This window comes from Rhinolophus sinicus, chromosome 16 (assembly GCF_057876585.1).
Source record: "Rhinolophus sinicus isolate RSI-liver-muscle chromosome 16, RSI-T2T, whole genome shotgun sequence".
Taxonomy (NCBI): Eukaryota; Metazoa; Chordata; class Mammalia; order Chiroptera; family Rhinolophidae; genus Rhinolophus; species Rhinolophus sinicus.
Genome location: NC_142516.1, coordinates 67,547,314 through 67,570,922, shown reverse-complemented (window position 1 = coordinate 67,570,922; position 23,609 = coordinate 67,547,314).

Sequence of the window (23,609 nt, the reverse complement as noted above, 5' to 3'; positions counted from 1 at the left end):
CTTCTCTTCTCTCCTTCAATCCTCCAAAATCCTTCTTCCTCTCTCCTCACTCTTAACTAATAACTTCTACTCCACTGACATAATGAAAGTAATAAGATGGAATTGTCTTCAATTTCCCCGAAAATGAACCTACACCCTCTGCTTCCTCTTCTTTTACAACTGAAGACAAGTTCCTATTCATCAAATGCCAGGCAAAGCACCTGTGTTCTACAGATATCCTCTCTTGCCCTCTCAAAGATTTCACTCTGGGAATAATTCCCTCTCTCTTCAGAACTATGAATTTATTCTTCTCCAATGATTATTAACATTGGCAAATATGCAGGCTCTAGATCTGACATTTGGAAAACAAAAACAACAAAACAAAACAAAAAACCCTCCTGGACCTTTCCTGTCCAGAGCATCTCCTTTCTTTACTTCTCTCAAGAGCCAAATGTCTCAAAATAGTTGTCTATATCCATCTCTCAACTCCCATCCTATCTTCAACTCACTTCAGTTGGGTTTTCACTCTCTATATTCCAGTAAAATAGCTCTTGTCAATATCTTCTCAATGATCCCCATGTTGCCAAATTTTATAATCCCTTCTCTGTCTCTTCTTGTTTTACTTCTCAGCAGTATGTTACTCAAATACTCGACTTTTTGAAATACCTTTCTTCTTGAATTCCAGGACATCATACATTATCTTATTTTCCCCCAACTTCATTGATTCTCTCTCTCAATTTTCTTTACTTTCTCCTCTTCTCTAGCCAACTTGTAAATATTACAGTATCCAAAAGATTGATCTTATACCCTCTTCTTTTATCTTTCATTCATATTTCCCAGTAACTCATCCAGACCAATTGCTTTAAATGCCATATATATTTTCATAACTCTCAAATTTAAATCTCTCACCATTCTCTCAACGCTGAATTTCAGATTGTATATCTAACTGCTTGACATCTAGGCATCACTTCTGAATCCTCTTTTTCCCTTTACCTAATCTGTCAACAAGTCATATCAGTTCTATGTCAAAGTAGATCTCAAATCCTTCACATCCCTCTCTCCACTCCTACCTCCATAACAAAGCCAGCCTACATCTTCTCTTACATGAAATACAATAATAGTGAAATATTTTTCCTGTTTCTACCACTGAACTCACATTCTTACTCATCCAGCAGCCAGAATTATCTTTTTAAAAAGTAAATTAGATTATGTGGCTTACCTGCTTTAAAAATGTGAATATCTCCCAATTATTCTAATTGTCCTCCAATGCCCTGCAAGGCCATACATGATCAGGTTCCTGTACAACACTCAGACTCAGTTTGTACCACTTTATCCCTTTCTCACTGTTTTAGCTACATTTCCCTGTGATATTATGATTTATAATAAGAAATGTATATTTAGTCTTAGTTTCAGGTCTGGCACAGAGCTCCTAAACTCTTGAAATCTCTTTTTTTTTTTTTTTTAATTAAAGTTTATTGGGGTGACAGTTGATGGTAAAGTTACATAGATTTCAGGTGTACAATTTTGTAATACATCATCTATATATCACAATTGTGTGTTCACCACCCAGAGTCAGTTCTCTTTCCATCACCATATATTGGATCCTCTTTACCCTCATCTACCGCCCCCAATCCCCACTTACCCTCTGGTAACCACTATTGTCTGTGTCTATGAGTTTTTGTTTCTTCATTTATTTGTCTTGTTATTTTGTTGTTTTCAGTTTTATATATTACATATCAGTGAAATTTTATGGCTCTCAACTTTTTCTGTCTGACTTATTTCATTCAGCCTAATAATCTCAAGATCCATCCGTGGTGTCACAAAAGGTACTATCTCATCTTTTCTTATGGCAGAATAGTATTCCATTGTGTATACATACCACAACTTCTTTATTCATTCATCTATTGAAGGGCACTTTGGTTGTTTCCATATCATGGCCACCATAAATAAAGCTGCAATTAACATTGGAGCACATATATCTTTATGGATAAATGTTTTCAGATTTTTCGGGTAGATACCCAGGAGAAGGATTGCTGGGTCATATGGTAATTCTATTCTTAGTTTTTTGAGGAAGCTCCACACTGCCTTCCATAGCGGCTGCACCAATCTACATTCCCACCAACAGTGTATGAGGGTTCCTTTTTCTCCACAACCTCTCCAACACTTGTTACTATTTGTCTTGTTGATGATAGTCGTTCTAACTGGGGTGAGGTGATATCTCATTGTGGTTTTTATTTTCATTTCTCTGATGATTAGTGATGTTGAACATTTTTCCATACGTCTATTGGCCACTTGTATGTCTTCTTTGGAGAAATGTCTCTTCAGGTCCTCTGCCCATTTTTTAATTGGATTGTTTGTTTTCTTGTTGTTGTTGAGTTTTGAGTTCCTTATGAATTTTGGATATTAGCCCCTTATGAGAGGCATTGTTTGCAAAAATCTTCTCCCATTCCGTTGGTTGCCTCTTTATTTTGTCGGATGGTTTCTTTCGCTGAGCAGAAGCTTTTCAGTTTGATATAGTCCCATTGATCCTAAAACTCTTGGAATTTCATAAGTGATGATAATGACAAAGGTGTCTTTTGTTATGTTAATGAGGTGACCTTTGGAAAGCCACTAGGTCAGAAGGACAGGGGCTGGTGACTACAGGAACCAACCATGTGATTGATTAGAGGGTTGGAATTTTCAGTCTTACAACCCTTGACCTCTAGGGGAGGGGAGAGGGGCGAGAGGTTGAATCAATTGTCAGTGGCCAATGATATAATCAATCACTCCCATGTAATGAAGCCCCCATACAAACCCAAAAGAACACAGCTTGGAGAGCTTCCAGCTGGTTAAAAGTGGAGAACCACGGAGAGGGGGTGCTAGAAGAAGGCAGGGAAGCTCCTTGCCCTTTCCCCGTACCTTGTCCTACGCAGCTCTTCACTGGTTGTTGATTAGTATCCATTGCTATCCTTTGTAATACACTGGTAAGCTAGTGTGTAAACTGGTGTCCTGAGTTCTGAATAACTCAGTTGAAAGCCACCTGAATAACTGGTTGAAAGCCATTCTAGCAAATTAATCGAACTCAAGGAGGGGATTGTTGGAACCTCTGATTTATAGCAAGTCAGTCAGAACCATACATATCAACCTGGCATCTGAAGTGAGGGGCAATCTTGTGAGACTGAACACTTACCCTGTGAAATCTGATGCTATCTCTGGGTAGATAGGGTCAGAATTGAGTTAAATTGTAGGATACCCAGCTGGCATCAAAAAATTGTTTGGTGGTATAGTGTGGGGGCAGAGCCCCAGAAAGTAGTTTCCAGGCTCTCAGCCTCACATAGAAAGGTGCTGGTTCAGGTAGTAAATGGCCATCAACTGTGATTGGATGGCCATCAGCTGTGGCTAGTTGGCCGTCAGCTGTAACCAGTGAGCCATTGGCCACTAATATAACTGCTGTGGCTACGCTAGCAAAAAATGGGGGCTAGCAAGAAGATGGTGGTTGAGCCTGCAAGCGGCGCAATGAGGGTTGCAGATAGTGTGGCTCCTGCCTCCTGTGTCTCCAACCCAGCCACCAGCAAGAATATAGTGGTATGACTCCCCTACTTATGGCTCCTTTTTGGCCTAGCCATATCCTGCATTCTTATGTGGGGAGCGGGACCAGAGACCCCGCTGGACGCCCCGCGTGACAAATGGCGCAGCGAGCAGGGTCCCCTGCACGATATATGGGGTAGAAACCCACATGTCAGAATTGATGTTCAGGATACTCCTCTTCCTTTGATAGCTCTAACTCGATGGTTCTTTCTCAGAACTTTGCATTTGTTGCTCCTTTAATCTGGAATGTTCTTCTTCTGCCTCTGATCTTCACTTAGTAGGCTTCATCTCCCTGTTGAGGTCTTAGCTCAAATGTCAACTCCTCAGAGAAGAGTTGACATTACTGATATGGGAGAGACCCTCACAATAAAAAATTTAAGTCTCCTTTTCCCTAGTTTCTTAGCTCCTTAGCCTCTGGCTTTGATTACTTTTCTAGTCAGTTTCTGAATCCTAGACTACAGATTGCTCCCAGCCTGAATCCCTGGATGTCTCTCACCCCTGCTTCAGATAAGTACTTAAAAGCCTGTGACTTCCCAACATCCCCAAGCCATTCCAGACCTAACTCTTGGCCATTCTATAAATCAAATAGGTTTTACCATTCCCCTAGGCCAGTGTACTTGTTGATTGTAGTCATTGAAGTCTAATGTTCTTTCCAACCCATTCTGGGCCCAGCTCCTGGACAATTGATGCCTCCTGAATAACTGGTTGAATGGCCACAGATTCTACAGAGCTAACGGATTTATTAATTAAAATCTATTTTTCCTCATTTAGGAGCCTTGAGGATACAGAGGATACCCCAGCAAGATTGCCAGTCCCAACCAAAGAAGCCATCATGGTCTTCCAGGTGGATCTCCGGACTCCTTCCTCTCATCTAAGATCAGACAGGGTGAGAGTTCCGTGAATCCCCCGATAGGTAGGGACAACTCTATGCCCCTGTCCAACAGGAATCAGATACAGAAGAACAGACCTCCTGTCCCTCAACTTCCCATAGAGATTTTATGGGGATCACGTCTCTCAAAGGGAAAACAAGGCAGGCAGTTTGAGATAGACATCGCATTTCTGCATTACCGCCCAAAAGACCTCCCCTCTCTGTCAAAAACTTCCCCTTTTCTTTGTAATTATCTACCCCTATGAGGAACAAATGGGTACAAAATACCCCACTAGATTAAACCGGCAACTCACACCTGCAGAGTAAAGGCGATGACAACCATAATTTCACCTGGGCCTCATTATACCATCATTAAAATATCATACACGTTCCCCGAAGTTCATTATAACAGACTGAACTCTGGGAAGGAACATGCACAGTCTAATCACAGGTGTTAATCAAGTTGTCCTACGCCTGGAAAGGAACAGCCCGTTTGAGAGAAAAAAAGGATAAAAACTGCAAGTCCTTGCCGTCGGGACCCTTTTGAGCCCGGGCCCTTGGCCCTTTGGGCCTTTGAGCCTTTGAGCTTTTTGAGCTCTTTTTGAGCCTCTTCTTTTGCTCGGCCCGCTCTGACTCTTTGGAGTGTACTATCCCTTTTAATAATGGCCTTTGAGCCACTGCTTTCTGCCTGGGCCCGTTCCTATTTCTTTGAAGCATGCTATCTCTTCTAATAAACTGCTTTTTCACTACTTTACCTCAATATCTTGTTCAATTCTTTGCTCAAGACTCCAAGAACCTGGACACCACGCCGAGAAGGGCCCACCCTCCGGTTAAGTTACCATCTCCAGTAATGCTCCTTTATACCAGCTTGCCATCAATTTCTACAGGCTTGCTCCATTTTACTCCTTCAGAGTATTTGTCCTTATCTGTAATTTTATTTTAGTTTGTCTGCTCCCTCACCCCCCACCTGCCATCATCTATAAGGTTCATGAAAGCAAAAACCTCATCTGTCCCATTCACCACACAACCCATATACTCCTAGCACAACCCATAAGTTTCTAGCACAAAATAGGTACTCTATAAAAAACAGTTGTTATATAAATGAGTATCTTGGGAGCTTGTCAAGAAATGGACAGAATGAAGAACCTGAATGAATTTGTTCTTAGCCCATGTACAAGAGAAACTGGTGTCATTTCCGGAAATAATTAGGGCATGTTGTAAAGGGATCCATCATGCCAATATTAACTCACCATCATAACATGGATATTAAAGGAAGTGGACCTCATTTTATAGTCACACACAACCAAAGCCTGATTATACAGGTTACATTTGCAATCATTTGGGCATGTGGATGGTATTATCCCCACTTTAAACTACCAAGATGAGGCCCAAAGAGATAAAATAATTTTCCCAAATCCACAGAGCAAATACATCATGAAGCTGGGATTCCAGCTCCTGTGTGTTTGACTCCAAGATCCATGTCCTTCTTTGTAGTCTAGAAATAATAGACTGTCGTGCATAATGATGAAGCATCTTCTTTTCTGAAAACATTTATTGCTATTCATGAGCCTAAAGGGGACTTAAAAAACTGAATATAAAAGTTGGTCCATAGGGTTAAGAGGGGGAGGAAAAGAAGAAGCTGTGTATACAAAAAAAATGCAGCTGATGGGTGTCTTTTCAAGTACTATGGTGTTTCAGTAGGGCCTGTTGAAACACACATATACATAATCAGTGTAAGTCCAGGAGCAAGCCCGCTTGGCTCAGCAGTTTTAATATACCGATCAATTTTGCATTACCTCCTTCTGGCTGTGAGTGCTCATAGAGGGAGGTCATAAAACATTTATTGGGCCAAGGATGCAAATTGAGCAAAGAGTGAATCTTCAATCTGTGGACAAGCTCTTGAAAGAGATTTGTCAGATGAGCCTGTGATGAGCGTTTTCTCTGCCCTATACCCTATGAAATTTTTATTTTCATTTTCTTTAAAGAATTCACCTCATTTGGGGGGGAGGGGGAATTATATATATATATATATATATATATATATATATATATATATATATATATATGGCATAATTCATGTGCCATTTATATTTTAAACATAAAAATGCATATGATAAAAGCTCTTAGAAAACTAAACTTGAAATATTATGACAGTATTTTGACAGAAATTCTCCCTTTATATCCTATGGGTAAAATAACATTTGAGGACATCAGGGAGTATACAGAATGAGTGTTAATTTCTACCATGAACGAGGACTCTAGGCCAAAAGTAGACATTGCAGCAAAATATCCAGATAACCAGTCAATCACTGGTATAGGAGGATTTCAAGACCAGCATTGGAACTCAGAGAAGTGAAGCAACCAGGATAATTTCCATACCTGCTGTGTTACATTTAATTACTCTCAGGGTGTCATGGCCTGCTGCTGTCCATCTCATTTTCTAATTTCCTGGAGAATTTAGGTCAGCAGCATTCTCTGGAACTGACTGAGGCTACCTTGTATCATTGTTTTTTGTTATAGGACAGTACCCTGGGTAACAAGCTAAAAAGAGAAGTAGGGTATACCTTACGTTGTTTTTAATTGCCTATTGACTGGCAAATGTGCTACAGAGAGCAAAATTTAGTATCTGTTAATGAAGGTGATATTTAATTTGTGTTTGTATTTCTCTCTTAGCAGAAAATGACAAACTTATGACAATGGTCATAGCTGGACATCTACTGCCATGCTGGATAAAACAGAATATAAATTGGCAGAAGAGAAACAGTAGAGACAAAAGCTGCTAGGTTATGTTTAAGATCACTACCACCCAGGCCATAAGCTTCTTGAGGTCAAGAATAGAGTCTTCTCTATTCAGCATCCCCGGTAATTAGCACACCTAGAAAATAATGTAATTAATTGTCAACCAAGCAAATAATTGTCACCTGTTGTCCTGAAAGGAACAGAATCGATTCTAAAATATGACAGACAACATTCTCCCATACATTTGTTGTGGTCTTGGCAAAAAAATTATCTCCAGAAAAATTCTAAAACTTGTGAAATCCAAACAAGTTTTTGAGTTTAGTTAATAGTAAGATACCAACGTTGGTTCCTTAGTAGTGACAAATGTACTAACCTAATGTAAGATATTAACAAGACGGAAAATTAGGTGAGGAGTATAGGTGAAATCTGTACTATCTTTTGTAACTTTTAGTAAATCTATTCTAAAATATAAAAGATTTAAAAGATTTTTTTTTTAAGAATTACAGAATACAGAAACTTAATCAGACAACTAGGTATCTTCCAAAGTTTTCCTGAGAATCAAATTTCTTATGGGAAAGGCCCAAGCCGTGGTCCCAACTGTAGGCAAAAAGGAGACATATGTGAAAGCTTGGCTGAGAAAGAAAGGGAATGCTAGTCTGTGAGATTTAGGGAGACAACACAGTCCTCTAATAGGAACAGTCACTGAGAGGTGAGGAATGAGATTTAGCTGGCACAATACTGGGTAGAGGTAAAGTAAAATTGTACTTGAACTTAAACCAACCTACACCCTTCCCCCTATTCCAGACTGCTTGTATGTACGTTTGACAGAAAAGAGTCACTCCATTGAGGCAATCCTATTCAAGAAAGCTGAGTAATAAAATTAAATCAACTATATTACATCCTGTAAAAAAAAAAATTCCTAAAAAAGGAAAGGCTCTTCCAAACCTCTTAAAAGGATAAATGAATAAGGGTGATCTTAAGTCCAGTGGAGAGAGTGCTGCTGGGCAAAGGTGGTGATGAAAATGGATAATCCACACCTCAGGTGTGAGGGCAAGTCAGAATCTCAGGAGTGACTGAATCTGAGGCAGGCAACTGGTCCTGGAAGAATGGGAGTTAAGGGAAATTATATCCAAGGCCTGTACATTGTGCAAAGAACAAAAGAGCACTGCAACTACAGAGGACAAATTATAGCCATCAGTCTTGGTGAGAAGCTGCTCAAGTGACCTTACCTAGAATCCTAAAGTTCATGGGACCTAAAGGACATTTGGGTCATTGTGAGATATTTAATGAGGGGATTTTAAAAGTCTTCAAACTTCAGTAGTCAAGGCAGCATGAGTTAGAAGTCACAGAATTTGAATTAGAATACTAATGGACACGTTTCCCAACTTCAAGTGAAACGGGGCTCTTTCAAGTGGCATTATGTATCTGGATGAAAGCTTATTATAGCTGCACCATGACAAATAGCACTGCCTACCAGCCTAAGGGAGTCCTGAATTTTTACAGGCTTGGTGGAGCCCCAGTTGGTTTGTAATAAAAGGATAAGGAGGCTAATTATTTCTTTTATTTCTTATTAATTACAGAAATAATTTCAGCCACAGTAACAGTCTCCAATAACAGAAGTGTTGGCTCCGCTGAGGTTAGACTGAGCTAGCTATGAATTTGACTTCAAAGACAAAGACAGTCTAGGACATGTAAGTGGTGGAATTTCCCCCCAAATGAGGCATGGAGAAAATGGTATCCTATTGTGAGGACACTCCTTTCTGCCACATAGTTAGAGGCTAAAACCTGTAATGAAGTACAGTTGACCCTTGAACAACATGAGGGTAGGGGCTGTGACTCCCATGTACCTGAAAATCCTTGTATAATTTTAGACTCCTCCAAAACTTAAGTTGTTCCTTGGTATTTTCAGGAGACTGGTTCCAGGACACCCCACGGATACGAAAATCTGCAGATGCTTAAGTCCCTTATATAAAATGGTGCAGATGATGCATACAGTAGGCCCTCTATATCTGCAAACTTCCAACCATACGTCATTTTCTGAACAAAATCCACATATAAGTGGACTCAAGCAATTCAAGCCCATGTTGTTCAAGGGCCAACTGTATTGAATCTAATTTCCCTTTCAGAAGTCAAGACATTGTAAATTGTAAAACTATAAAGCACATTTTAAACGACTGCATTTTATTCTCCTAGAACATCAGCTCTGGTATCCCAGGTTTATACTTAAGGCTTTTCCATAATGTCTTTCCAATCCACAAATTAGAATCCACTTTCAGTAGGATCTCTCAGCCTCCTTAAGGGACAAGGAAGGATCAACACTATTGTACGCCAAAAAATTTAAAATTATTCTTAGTTTATAATTAACAAATTTGTGCCTGATAAAAATGTTAATATGAAACTTTTTATATAAAATAAAGAGTAAAAGTCTTTATTTTATTCTCACTCTCCAGAATTTGTCACTGTTAACAATTCGGTAGCTATGTTCCAGGCATTTTTCATTTGATCGTAAAATCCGATCATAAAAATAAACATATTTCTACAAAGATGAGATTATAGTCTGCAAGTTACTTTGCAATCTGCTTTTGACACTTAAAACTTTCTTTACAAATAGAATTCTTCCCACTAAACTTGCCGTAGATAATATTTATACCTATTTCAAGAACGAGTAAAGGGGGGCCTCAAGAACATTATTTGGTCTGCCTGCGTTCACACAAGCAGTAAATAGGATCCAATCCAAAGTTAGTTTCTTGAAGGCAAGCTGCATGGAAAAGAAGTGTTAAATGTTTAGCTATCTTAACCTCATTGTTTGCTTCAGAAATAGGCAAACTTTTTCTGTGAATGGGCAGGTAGCAAATATTTTGGGCTTTGAGGGCCACATACGGCCTCTCACATGTTCTTCTTTGCATGTTGGGTTTTTGTTTGCTTGTTTTGTTTACAATCTTTTTAAAATGTGAAAAACATTCTTAACTTGGAGATCATACAAAAACAGGCCTCAGATGATGGCGATTTGGTGCTATAGTTTGTTAATCACTGATACAGTTCCAATTGAAAAATTGAAAAACATAAGCTTTTAAAATGCCAAAATTTGCTTCCTTTCCACTGAATGTATCTTTCCTTTTGGCTAGACATATACATTTTTAAAACACAAATCAAGCTTTGGAAAGTTTGGGGTCACTGACTCCATCCTTGTACATGTCACTCACCATGACATCATCTATCAGGCAGTAAGTTATAAGGCTTCACACAACCCATTCGGGTCAAACTGAAATGGAGATTTGGTTTTCCTGAAACTCACTCTTTGGGAAAACAAAAAGACAAAAGTATGTCTCTCAGATAGAAATAACAGTAAAAGCCTACTTCAACGTGTTTGTATTTTGCTTTTTTCTGTTAGTTGCCAAGAATTTGCCATCACCAGAACTGAATTCTTTACTTTTAGATGCTAATGAGCCAGCCACCGGAAGACTGGCTACCATTTTTTTATTACAATGAGGTATTATCACCTCATGATGTCAAGACACAACTCCTCCATGCTTCATCTTACTCCTCTTAATAGAAGAAGAAAAATCATTTGGTATGAGGTTTATCTCTGTGAAGAAGTAGCAGGGTATATTAGAAAACAGAGGATGTTGGAAGACAGCTAAATTTGAGTATCAATGTCTTTATTTATAGTTAGTTGATATTAAGCAAATTACTTAAAACTCTCTGGGTCTCAGTCGCTATATCTCTAAATTTCAAGGTTGTTAAAAGAAAGAGAACTGTAGATACATAGATAGTTAATATCAGCAAAACAAAATAATTTATTTTTAATTATTATACAACAATAATTAAAACTACATAATATGGCAAAATCATCCTGGAATAGCAATTCTTAGTTGGTCTATGAAACACAAAATCCAGTATATTTTTTACATCACAAAAACCCATCAGCATAATTGGTTTTATAATTCTCTTAAAACTCCCAGGGAGCAGGGGACAGACTTTAGAGAATTTGACATTTTGCTTTACAATCTATTTTTAAGATATACATTTTTTTCTCACCAAAAAACAATTAAAAATATAAGGTATCTTATTAATCTTGTTCTATTTGTAAATGCACATAATTAGAGAAGTAATACAACTTCTTTTAACTACATCTAACACATTTTTTCTCCATCAACCTGAGCAGGAACAAACAATGCTAACACAATAGCTGTTCTCTGTTTAATAATGGATTCAGCAAAGGAAGAATACATCCCAAAAGATTAATAAGAAGCAAATATCCAGGACAGTGAAAAGATAAACAGCAGAGTGGCTGTTTTGCTTAACCACCTGTCAGTAAATATTCATGCCTGGCTTTGGTCTTTTTCTGGGTCCACATTGCCAAGCTTGGCCTCTGTCTCAAATTTCTGTCAATAGTCTAAAAGCTATATTCAGACAAACATTCAAATGTGCATTACTCTAGCTCCTTCAGACAAACTGACACAATGGGTTTCCTTTTTAATTACCATGTTTCCCCGAAAATAAGACCTAGCCGGACCATCAGCTCTAATGCGTCTTCTGGAGCAAAAATTAATATAAGACCTGATTTATATTATATTATATTATATTATATTATATTATATTATATTATATTATATTATATTATATTATATTATAATGTTATATTATTTATATAAGACCCCGTCTTATATTATAGTAAAATAAGACCAGGTCTTATATTAATTTTTCCTCCAAAAGACACATTAGAGCTGATGGTCCGGCTAGGTCTTACTTTGGGGGAAACATGGTAGGGAGGCTTTTAAAATGATTTACATTAGAACTGTCCAGGGCTCAGTGGCAAATGATAAAGATGAGGATTTCCTAACATGTTTACATTAATATATTCCTAAATTGTAGGGCAGCATGGTTGGGGGGGCGGGGTGGGTACAACAAAAAAACAAAAAGTTAGAACATATAATCCTTAAAGTAATATGAAAATTACCTAAAGAAACCCAAATTATGAAATACAGATCAACTGTACAAAAGGTGAGTTGTTTTTAACCAGTACTCAATCTCATCAGATTCATTAAAATTCTGCAGTTGTTGAGCTTTTTCCAAAAGAAAAAAGAAATTAACTTTAGTTAGAGGTGATATTTCTGAAACTTTTGAGTATTGTCCTTTAGTAGACTTGTGATCTGCTCCAACCAGTCTCACAGTTCAGAGATCTCCTCTTTTCTATCCACTTTCTCAGGTTTCTCAGAACAGTCTTACCAAATAACAGTTATTTACACACACACACACACACACACACACACACACACACACATCCCTCAGTGGCTCTCCCAATATTTACCAATTCTTTGCAAGATACCTTGAACCCATGGTCTGGGGGCGATCTATTTTTTTGCACTCCATTCTACCTCTGTCTGTACTCACTGTTGCACTTGCCATTCCCCAGGAATACTACACACATTCATGCCTCCATTCCTTTGTTACAATGTTCATAGTGCCTCTATTCCTTTGTTCAGAGTGTTCCCTTGGCAAAGCCACAAGAACAAAATGAGTGGCATTTCAAGTGACAATAGTGTTTGACAGGTATTCTCTTCTGAGCTATTCAACTCTCATCATTTTTGCATATATGTTGAGTTTATGCTCAAGTAAATGTGATTTTCCCTGAAAAATATTAGCACATCCTTCTTTCCAACTATCAGTATCAACTTGGATACTGAAATTTTAAAGTAATACGCCAGATAGATAAATTTACTTAATACTACATAACAAAGAACTCCCTTTTCTCTATCCCTACACCACCACCTATGCCATTAAATAGAGTGATACTTAAAATACAGAATATCCTATCCCCATAATATGTATGTAGGCTTGTGGGATACCTCCTACACACTGGAATTTTCTTAATGTGATGATTAGAAATTTTGTGTTACATTTGGAAAAAAAGCTTGGACTCCAGTTGTGACTGAAAATCATTCCCCTTGCTGATTATTCAGGGTAATGATAGAAATTATATGTAACCTTAGGTAAAATTTCAACACAATGAGGCTTTGTTTAGTAACTCCCATCCAATATCTGACCCCTCTATTACATGTTCTCACAGAGGCTGCCCATTTGCTTTTCAAAATTTTCACAATTCGTAGCTTGTATTTTGTGATTTTATTCATATTTGTTCCCCCCAACAGAACTGTAGGATCCATGGGGACAGAGCCACGTGTGTTTTGCTCACCATTGTGTGCCTAGCACTAAGCACAGTGCCTGGCACTGAGCATTCGATAAATATTTGCTGACTAAGTGAACAGCATATATACGTTGAGAAACTGCTTAAATGATGTTATCTAAGTGAATACAGAGCATTTGCCTAAGAAAATGAAATGGAAGGGGATCTGAGGTTTAAAAGGGCAACATTTAGTATCAATGCTTCATTTAGAAGTCAATTTTTAAAATAAAAATACATATATCTATATCTGCATCTCCTGCAATTTTAAGAAGCTTTAAGTGAGGTTTGAAGTTTTGACTATTCTCTAAGATCTTAAAAACTAGTGGAGTACATGAAATATTACTCTTCAAATTGAGAGCAAGATAAATATAAATATACACTTTAAGTATCAGAACTTTGACTTCCCTTCGTCAAGCCACTTCAATTTCTCTTTGGAATTTAGCATCATTCATATTAAAATTCCTACATATGTTTGTAGAAATTTCATGGGGACAGGGGAGAATTGTTGAACAATCAAATTAGAAGTCCTCTTAAAGTTGAAACTGTCTTCACTTGGAAAATTAAAGGCTTGGGGTGGAACATGGACCTTGCCAGTTAGGGTGACAACAGAATTCAGGGCTTCAAAAAAACTAAAAAGAGCAACAGTACTCTGCATAGGGTAAGCAGAGGAATTTGTTGCTGACAAAGAGGAATAAGAGAAAATGAGAGCATCAGAGAACAGGGATAACAAAAGAGGGGCAAAAAGATGAAGAAAAGTTGGGAGTAGATACCAACTAGAACCAACGGCACACTCCAGGTGTGGCATGGTCAAAGGTTATTTTAAGAATAACTATGACTTTTTTCCATCTCTGGCAATGTGGAGTATCATGTCTTAGATTCACCCTCCCTCTGAGGTCGACAATAAATGCTAATTTATTTTGAATAAATAACTAAATAAATATTCGAAGGCCTCAGAAATCATCTAAGGAAGATTTGACAGAGGCGTTGAACAACCAATATCACAGACCACCAGGAGGCTCACCGAGGTGTGACTTGAACTTGCCTCTGCTTTTTCTCTGGGACATTTACCAATGTGCCCAGGGAAGAGAGGCAGAAAGCAGTTCCTAGTGCTGGAGGCAGTTGCATCAAGTTGAGGAGGCAGAAGTTAGAGGGTGGAAATGCCCAGATTTGCAGGGCCAAGATCACAGAGAGGAAGGGATTGTACAGAAATGAGTTAGAAACTCTACATACAATTTCCCCAAGGGGCATTAGCTAACACCTAAGCTGCATATGCAAGACACCAAGAACACAAGTGGAAAGTAAGGCTGCAAGGCTAAAACGCTGAGTAAAGGTATCTGACATGTTTTTGGTGCTGCAGAAATGAGGTTGGGGTCAGGGCTGCCAAAGGGAATGTTTCTGGTTAACAACTCAGAATTTCAGATCAGACCCAGAAGGCTATCCCATAGAGAAAAGAACAAAGTGCCCAGAGAAAGGCTGAAACTAAGACTTGACTCTAATAAGATGATTGGTTTCATTTGCCTGTGAGAAGAACGCTGAATCCTTTCTGGAGAAAGACAACATCATGTAAAGGCTCATACACAATGTCTGGCACACAATCAAAAGAATGCCAGAATTGAAGGCCAGATGATCAAAAACCAACAGAAAATCATAAACCAGAAACAGCACCACTGGTAAAATAGATGTTAGAGATATTAGACAAGGATGTTAAATAACTATAATCAAACTGTCAAGAAAATGGTGGTAAAATAAAAAATTTCACCAGAGAATAAGAATCAATGAAAAGAAATCAAATAGAAGTTCTAAAACTGAAATAACAACTGAGATTAAGAATTTAATATATAGGTTTAATTAGGAAATCTGAATAAAGTATGGACTTTGGTTAATACTGTATCAGGAATTATAACCAGCATACCACACTAATATGAAACTGGTGCAGGTAACATGGAAAGTCTCTATTACTAACTTTGCTATTTTTCTGCCAATCTAAAACTGTTTTAAAATTTAAAAAACTAAAAAAGCAGCCAGAGGGGGAAATAAAATGGAACAAAAGATACATTTATCTTTAAAAAAAAACAATAATAAGACCCACAGCTAACTTTTCAACAGAAACAATGAAAGAAAAAAAAAGCACTCCTTGAAAACACCTTGAAACTATTTTTTAAAAATGTGCCAGTCTAGAATTCAATATCTAGCAAACATATCCTTCATAAATGAAAGCAAAATAAAGACATTTCTAGGCAAATAAATCGGAGATAATTTATTGCCAGGATACATACACTGAAATAAAAAAAAAACTGAAAAAAAAGTGTTTTAGGCAGAAGGAAAATTATCCTAGATGAACCTTGATAATGCACAAAGGTATAAATGATGTCAGAAAGGCCAAGAGGAGTGAGGCAATATTTAAGAAAAATAATAACTTTGAAAGCAACACACTCCCAGATACTAAGATATCTTTTGTAATTGTGGTAATTAAAACATGTGATAATGGCACAAAGTTAAAAGAGAAAGGTCCATTGTAACAGAAAAGGGATTCCAGAATCATATTCACGTTTATAGTCCCTTCCTTTTCCACAAATACTATGCCAGTACAACGCTGTGGGGGAAAGAGTGTTCTAATTTCAATAACTGATGCTAGGACAACTGGAATAATGAGAATGACAAAACAATAAAGCATCTAGAAAAAAATAAAAGAGGAGTATATTCATAACCTTGGGTTAAACAAAGATTTCTCAAGAAGGAAAGAGTACTCACAATAGAGAAAAATGTTGACAAGTTGGATTTCATTAAAATTAAAGCATTCTATCATTGAAAGACACCATTAAGAGAATGAAAATGCAAGCCTTACATGTGATAAAAATATGTGCAATACAAATAACAATAAAAAACTAGTATTAAGAATATATATTGAGAACTCCTACAAATCAATAAGAAAAACAGTTGTACAAATCAATGAAAAAAGATGAACAGGTACTTCATCAACAAGGATATTAATATGGCCAATGTGCATATGAAAAGGTACTCGACTGCATTACTCATCAGGAAAACATGAATGAAAACCACTATGAAGCACCACTAAATCCAGCAGAATAGCTAAACTTAAAAAACATGCAATGATAAAGGCCTCCTCCAATGTTGACAAGGATGTGGAGAACTGGTATTCTCATGCTAGTGGGAGTGTCACTTGACACAAACCTCTGGAAAACTGTCAGCATCTATTAAAGTGAACTTGCATGTTATGTTCAATTATAGCAAAGGAATTGTAATCAAGTAATTCCACCCTAAGTATAGGGCCAGCAGAAATCAGTTCATAGGTGCACCTAGAATGTTCACAGTAGCTTTATTTGTAATAGAGAAAACTAGAAGCAACCCAGCAGTACCTGGGCAGGCAGGTCTACTCATCAGTTCCTAAGGACCCCCATGCTTTGGAGTGCCCTCATTGATATTTTCTATCTATTTCTAGTGGGTAGGAGCATCCTGAGCTGGCATTGCCATCTATGTGGGGCACCTGAGCCCACACTAGGACTCACATGGGTCCTGGTCCCTGTTTCCCACCTCTAGATGCTTTCTAATCCTCTACCTGACCCGTGAAGTTGACCATATCCTTCAAGGAGGTCCAGGACTCCTTGCCTGGACATTTTTTTTTTTTTTTTAATTTATAGTATCATATGAGATTGAGTCCCCAGAATGGTGCCAATACACTGATTTTGGGTGACGCATGATAGACAAAGGGCTCTGGGCTACCTACCAATAGTCAAGCTGCTAGCCCTTGAACTTGAGGCACATGTGTAGGCCCATGCATCAGCTCTTACCTCGGTGCCACATCGAGTCTATTGCACCTGGGAATGGTGGGACTGGCAGCGCACATCCCACGATGGGCACTCAGTGCAATCTGCTACCTTTTCTTCCGACTGACTATCACATACCAGCCAGTCCTCCAGGGTTGGCCGGGCCTAGCTCCTCCACAGGCTATCAAGACTGATGCTCGCTAGTGCCAGTGGGTCCTATTCTGTCTTTTCTTGCTTCTGACAGATGGAGCAATGCAATGCTTCCCTGGGTTGGCCTGAAGTTGTGCCAAAGAAAGCAAGGACATTCCTTGTGTGAGCAGAACCACACTGTTTTCTCTGCTGATAGGCCACTAGCTATCGTCCCAACAGTGAGAGGTTGTAGAAGGCAGACATTATAACCAACATTTAAAAATATCACATGCCTGGACTGTGATTATGCTCAAAAGAGTTCAAGAGAAGACATAGTTACAAGATGTGTTAGTCTATGTTTATCCTATGTACACCCCATGAATGTAAATTTAATATAACTAGAAATAAAACATTGTTGAAAATGTCCTGCATTCTATGGATAAGGCTTGCATTTGTCATCACAATCAATGAAGTAAACAATCTTTGAGAGACTATTGGACACCAAGTTTCACAGGTGACACAATGGATGATGTGATATGGGTGATGTGAGCTAACCAGCGTTTAGTAAAAGGTATTAGGGAAATGCAAAGGCAAGAAGATCGATAACTGCTTCAATCCCAACAGGCTCTGAAAGAGAACTGTGGGTAATAACAGTGTTGCTATCTTTTCCTTGTGGTGAAAACAAGACAATTGGCCAGGAATAGGACATTTGACAATAAAGAACATGAAGACATGGTTTCTGGTCCTGAACAAAAAGATACCTGGATAATATGAAGGATCTTTACGTCTACTGATTAGACAATAAACAAATATGCAAGTACCTCTTCTCTATTTATTCTGTTTATTAATAAAGCATTACATTCATATGGACCCATAACATTGGTAATTCATTTTTAATCAAATCATTTATATTTGGATCTTGCAAAAAAGAAAAAGTTTGTCCAGGACTCCACATACCTCAGGGGTGACCCTGCAAATCAAATAGCCTTCAACAGAGAAATTAAAAAATTATGGCTGATCACTGCACCGTACACCTGAAGCTGAAGCTGAATAATAATGAATGTCAACTATAATTATGTATGTGTGTATATATATATATATATACATATATATATATATATATATATATATGGTCACAAGAAGTGGAGTACAGCATAAGGAATAGAGACAGTGGAAATGTAATGGCTGTATGCGTTGTCAGAGGGGTAGTAGATTGGGGGAGGGGGTTATCACTTTGTGAGGGGTATAATTGATAAATGTCTAACTAACAGTGTTTTGTACACATGAAACTAATAAGAAAAGTTATAAAAAGAAATAATAATGGGTAGTACACTCACCCAATGAATACTAAACATCAGTGACAATGAATGTACTAAAACTAAAGGCAAAGACATGAGTGAATCTTATGGATCAAAGAAGAAAGACATAAAAGAATACATTCTATACGAAACATGTATAAGTTTACAAAGTAGACAAAACTAATCTAAGATGGTGGAACTGTCAGGACAGCAATAGCGATGTGTGTGTCGGTAGGGATGTGTGTGTGACAGAGTAGTTATAACTAGAAGAGGGTGTGAAACTGAACAAATCATTGCAAGCAAACTTAAATTTGAATGAACTGATATTCTTTGTTCCAGTCCTTCTCTCCCCACTAAGAACATGTAAGGCCATTTGATTGTCATATAAAAAATATTCTAGGTCATCCCCTTATTTTATTTTTATCCTACAGAAGACATGTAAAGGTAACTCAAAAATATTTTTCAGGGTTTTCAAGCTATGTGAGACAAGCAGCAGTCAGCCCTTCCAGAGAAGTACATTTACTGTAAGTTTGTTAAAAGACTCATAAAAATCATAGAGATCAACTTTCAGTAATATCTCTTGTTACATTATATTGAGGTCACTTATTTGAATTTCTACATGATTTCAGTGTTGTCCTATGATTTGATATTTTCCCTTGTTAAAAAGAACTAAGCTTTCTGCCTTTCTACACTCTCCTCCCCTTTATTTCTCTCTCTTCATAAATAATACATTGCAAAGTAAAAATTAGGATGGTGGAGCAGAATATGGGGAAGGAAAGGATGAAACACTCAAACATTGGAAGTAGTCTCGTGGTTCAGTAACTTACTTGGCTCATTTTTCACCTCAGACTAATTACAATATGTAAACATGCCTACTGGTATAAAATTATTTAGAATTTAGTTATGCATTTGTTTTTTCATTTAATTATTTAAAAAATAAGAACATGTTAAATCTATAGCAGTGCTCAGAGCTGCTAAAGTTAAGCCTATAAGGGTTCTACAACAACAATGCCATTTTCTATTAATTAGAATAGTTAAGATGTTTTCCTTCTGGGGGCTAAATTGGTTCATTCTTGGCCTCAGGCTCAGGGCAAATCTTTGGCAAAGTTAAAGCAAAATGAAGTCCTAAGTACAAATACCTTGCTTGGAAAGAAATTGAGGACATTAGAAAGGAACAGAAACCTACAAATCAATTGGACTTTTTAAATTATTTTTTATCATTAGTTTCAGGTGTACAAAACAGCATAGTGATTAGACATATTTACACACCTCAGGAAGTGATAACCTCACCAAGTCTATTACACATCTGTCATGCGGGAGACCCTGCTCGCTGCACCATTTGTCCTGCGGGGTGGCCTGCGGGATCTCTGCTCCCGCTCCCCATACAAGAACGCAGGATATGGTGAGGCCAAAAAGGAACACCCACGGAGCCATAGGTAGGGGAGTCATACCACTGTATTCTCTCTGGCGGCACTATACTCTCACTGGAGGCTGGATCCACACTGTCCGCAAACCGCCATCCGCACTTGCTAGCCCCCATTCTTCTTCTCTCTCTCCTCGGCTCTCCTTCGTAGCCGCAGCAGTGATATTAGTGGCTAATGGCTCAATGGCTACAGCTGATGGCCAATCAGCCACAGCTGACGGCCATCTACTACCCGAGCCAGCACCCCTCCACGTGAGGCCGAGAGCCTGTAAACTACTTTCTGGGGCTCTGCCCCCACAACATCTGACACCATACATAGCTATTACAATACCATTGACTATATTCCCTCTACTGTACTTTACATTCTATGACTATATATATTGTAATTATAGTTGACAGTTAATATCATTTTATATAAGTTTTAGTGTACAGTGCAGTGGTTAGGCATTTATATTATTTAGGAAATGATTCTCCCGATAAGTCTAGTACCCATCTGACACTATACATAGTTTTGACATTATTATTGACTATATTCCCCATACTGTATTTCACATCCCATGACTATTTTGTAACTACCAGTTTGTACTTCCTAATCCCTTCACCTTTCTCACCCATCTGCCAACCACCCTCCCTTGTAGCAACCATCAGTTTTCTGTATCTATGAGTCTATTTATGTTTTGTTTGTTCATTTATTTCAGTTGGATTTTAAGAGACCAAAACTTTCCAATTGTTCAGTTCAGGCTAAGGAACAGTCTTGGGAATTTAGAGGGGAGAAAATGTTTTCTAAAGAATACACATAATGTACAACTTTGAAAAACGCAATTAGAAATTCCCAGAGCCTGTCTGTAGTTTGGGGGAAGCTTCCAAACTCGTCCTCCACTTCTCTGATATTCATGAACACAATAAATACCTATGGCGTCATAAGATGCCTCAAAGACTAGCATTCCTTCTGCAGCACTGCAAAGGACTTGTGCAGCAGGCGCCAGCCTAGTGCGTGCTCTGGGCCAGGCTTAACCACTTTGTTGGAAAGGCGATTTCAGCTGATTACTTTGGAATTGTCAGTATGTCTCAGGCCAAGTCAATCAGCTTTGTCCCACTGTTTCTTAAACGGAAACGTTTCTGCCTTTGCCATTTGATTTTTTTTTTCCAGGATACAACTAAAAGTCAGAGATGGGATTGTTACTGTGTTTAACACGAACAAAACCTGTTGGGGCTGGGCAGCCCTGTTGTCTACACAAAATACATGAATGGCTCCTGGCTGCTCCTTCTGACGCTTTTACTCTAAAGTGGATCCAAATCTCAGGACTGTTACCTACAAGTTTGGGATTATAATCAGTCTACCCGTCTGTAAAATGAGCAGAATTGTAATTAACTCAACAGAGACTGGAACTTGACTGAGATAATGCACATAAAAATTCTAGCACATTATCAAACACATAGTAGGTGCTAGAGTTATCAAAATAGGACTTAAATGATTATAAATCCATATGTATGTGTGTGCACATTTAATTAAATCTCTTAATCATATTGTAATCACTTTAAAGCTATAGTTTTGCATTTATCTCTATTAGTGGCAGTTTGATTAGCTTTTCCAGTAATCTAGTCTTCTTTCTACTTATTTTCCTTCCAATTAATTTCAATTTGAGCACTGAACATCTCATTAATATCACCATCACTAGAGAGATCTGTAACAATAAGGAAAAGAAACTCAATCCAGTCAAGTTTGCCACTAAAACTTAGAGGGTATACATGAAGATGCTTCACATTGGTGAATTATGTGTTTTAAATATTCTTGTGGGATGGTTGGTTTCTGAAAATGGTCGGCTTGTATAAGAGGCTTCAGTAAACTTTTCCTGTGAAGAGCTAGATAGTAAATATTAGGCTTTGTGGGCCAACTATCTCTGCCATCACAGCCGAATACAGCCATAGACATTATGTTAAACAGATGTGTTTCCCACAAAAACAAGCATTGGGCTGAATTTGTCTCATGGACCATGCTAGGCAAACCCCTGAACAACCCTCCTACAGAAGACAAACAAAAGGTCCTCCCCATGTCCCTCCAAAATTCCTAATAAACACATCAAAGAGTGGGTCATCACCCAGTGGACATCAGAGAACGTTAGAGCTGAGCCTTGCTTCTGCCCTGGAGGATTGCCAGATTGACTAAAGGCAGCTGAAAAGTGGAGCTCTGCTCTTGGTGGAGTCACTGAGCAGAGGGTGCCGTACTGTACCCACTGAGACAAGAGACTTGGGGGACTCACTACCCCTCTGGGTTCAGGCGTGGAGGATCTACACTCTGACATGAGAAACTGGACTATATTCCAGTGGGTTACTAAGGTGTCCCAGAAAACACGGAAGCCTAGCCCTAGCAAGGAGCCCGAGAGAGGAAAAATACATCCACTCTACTTGTTATTCCACGTTGGCTTTCCAGGTCTACTTTCTGCCTCTCTCCCCTGTTCTTGGCTTCAGGGTCACTGACCCCTAACTGACTGCATCATCTAGGCTCCCTTGTCCTCTGGCTTCAGGTTGGTTTTGGACAAAGGGAAGCATGATCAGGAGATCAGAGGGTGGGAGGACAAAGAAATTGGGCATCGCTTCCCTCACCCCATTCCTGCTTTGGTGCTGTGATTCTGGCAGGGGCTGAACCCATCTGCAAGACAACTCCACAGGTGGCCCTCCACGGATACCTCCCTTTGTTCCTTCAAACTCTGACTGGGTGACTCAACATCCCTTGTTGGTTTCCTATGCACAACACCCTGTAAATAGTCTCTTCATACTTTCTAGTAGATTCTGTTGTTGCCATGGCTCTGACTAGTCTATCCTCCCTGGAAAATAAACGAACAACATTCCAGGCCTCAAATGTTTCTCAAAGTAATTTTTGAAAACAATGTCCAAAAAAGAAACATAGTGAGACACATAAAACAAGAAGAGCCAAACCAGTACGAAGAACAGAAAACAGAAACAGATACATTGAGAATCCAGATCTTTGGAATTATCAGGTATAGATATTAAAGCAACCATTCTTACTACATTCATGGAGATTTAAGCTCAGAAATGCAGAAAGGCATGCTAAGCAAAGAAAATGGTACATATGTGGTAGATTTAAATAAACATTGATTATAGAAAATAAAGTTAACAATATCTTGTGAGGTTTGTTATATATAAAGAGGATTAAAACACATGAAATAATAGCATATAAATTGGGAGAGGATAACTGGATACAAAGTGTTCTGAAATCCTTGTGTTTTCCAAAAGAAGAATTCAGATAAATACCGTAATTTTTGATAAATTGTAGGTGCATATCATTGTCTCTAGTGTACATTCATGAATGGATGTGTTAAAAAAAATTGTAAGTTAAAAATATATAACTTCCAAACTCTTAAATATTATGTGTGTGTGTGTGTGTGTGTGTGTGTGTGTATATATATATATGGGGTATACATCTATTTATGTTAAATGTGTGTGAATGTGTGTCATGCGTATAGCAACAAAGAAAAAAATGGGAATATAGAAAAGGCAAAACAATTATTAATCACATAAAAATATGATAAACTTAAACCGAAATATTTCAGTAATTGCAATAAATGTAAATTAACTACATGCTTAAGTTAAAAAGCAATGATTGTAATATTGA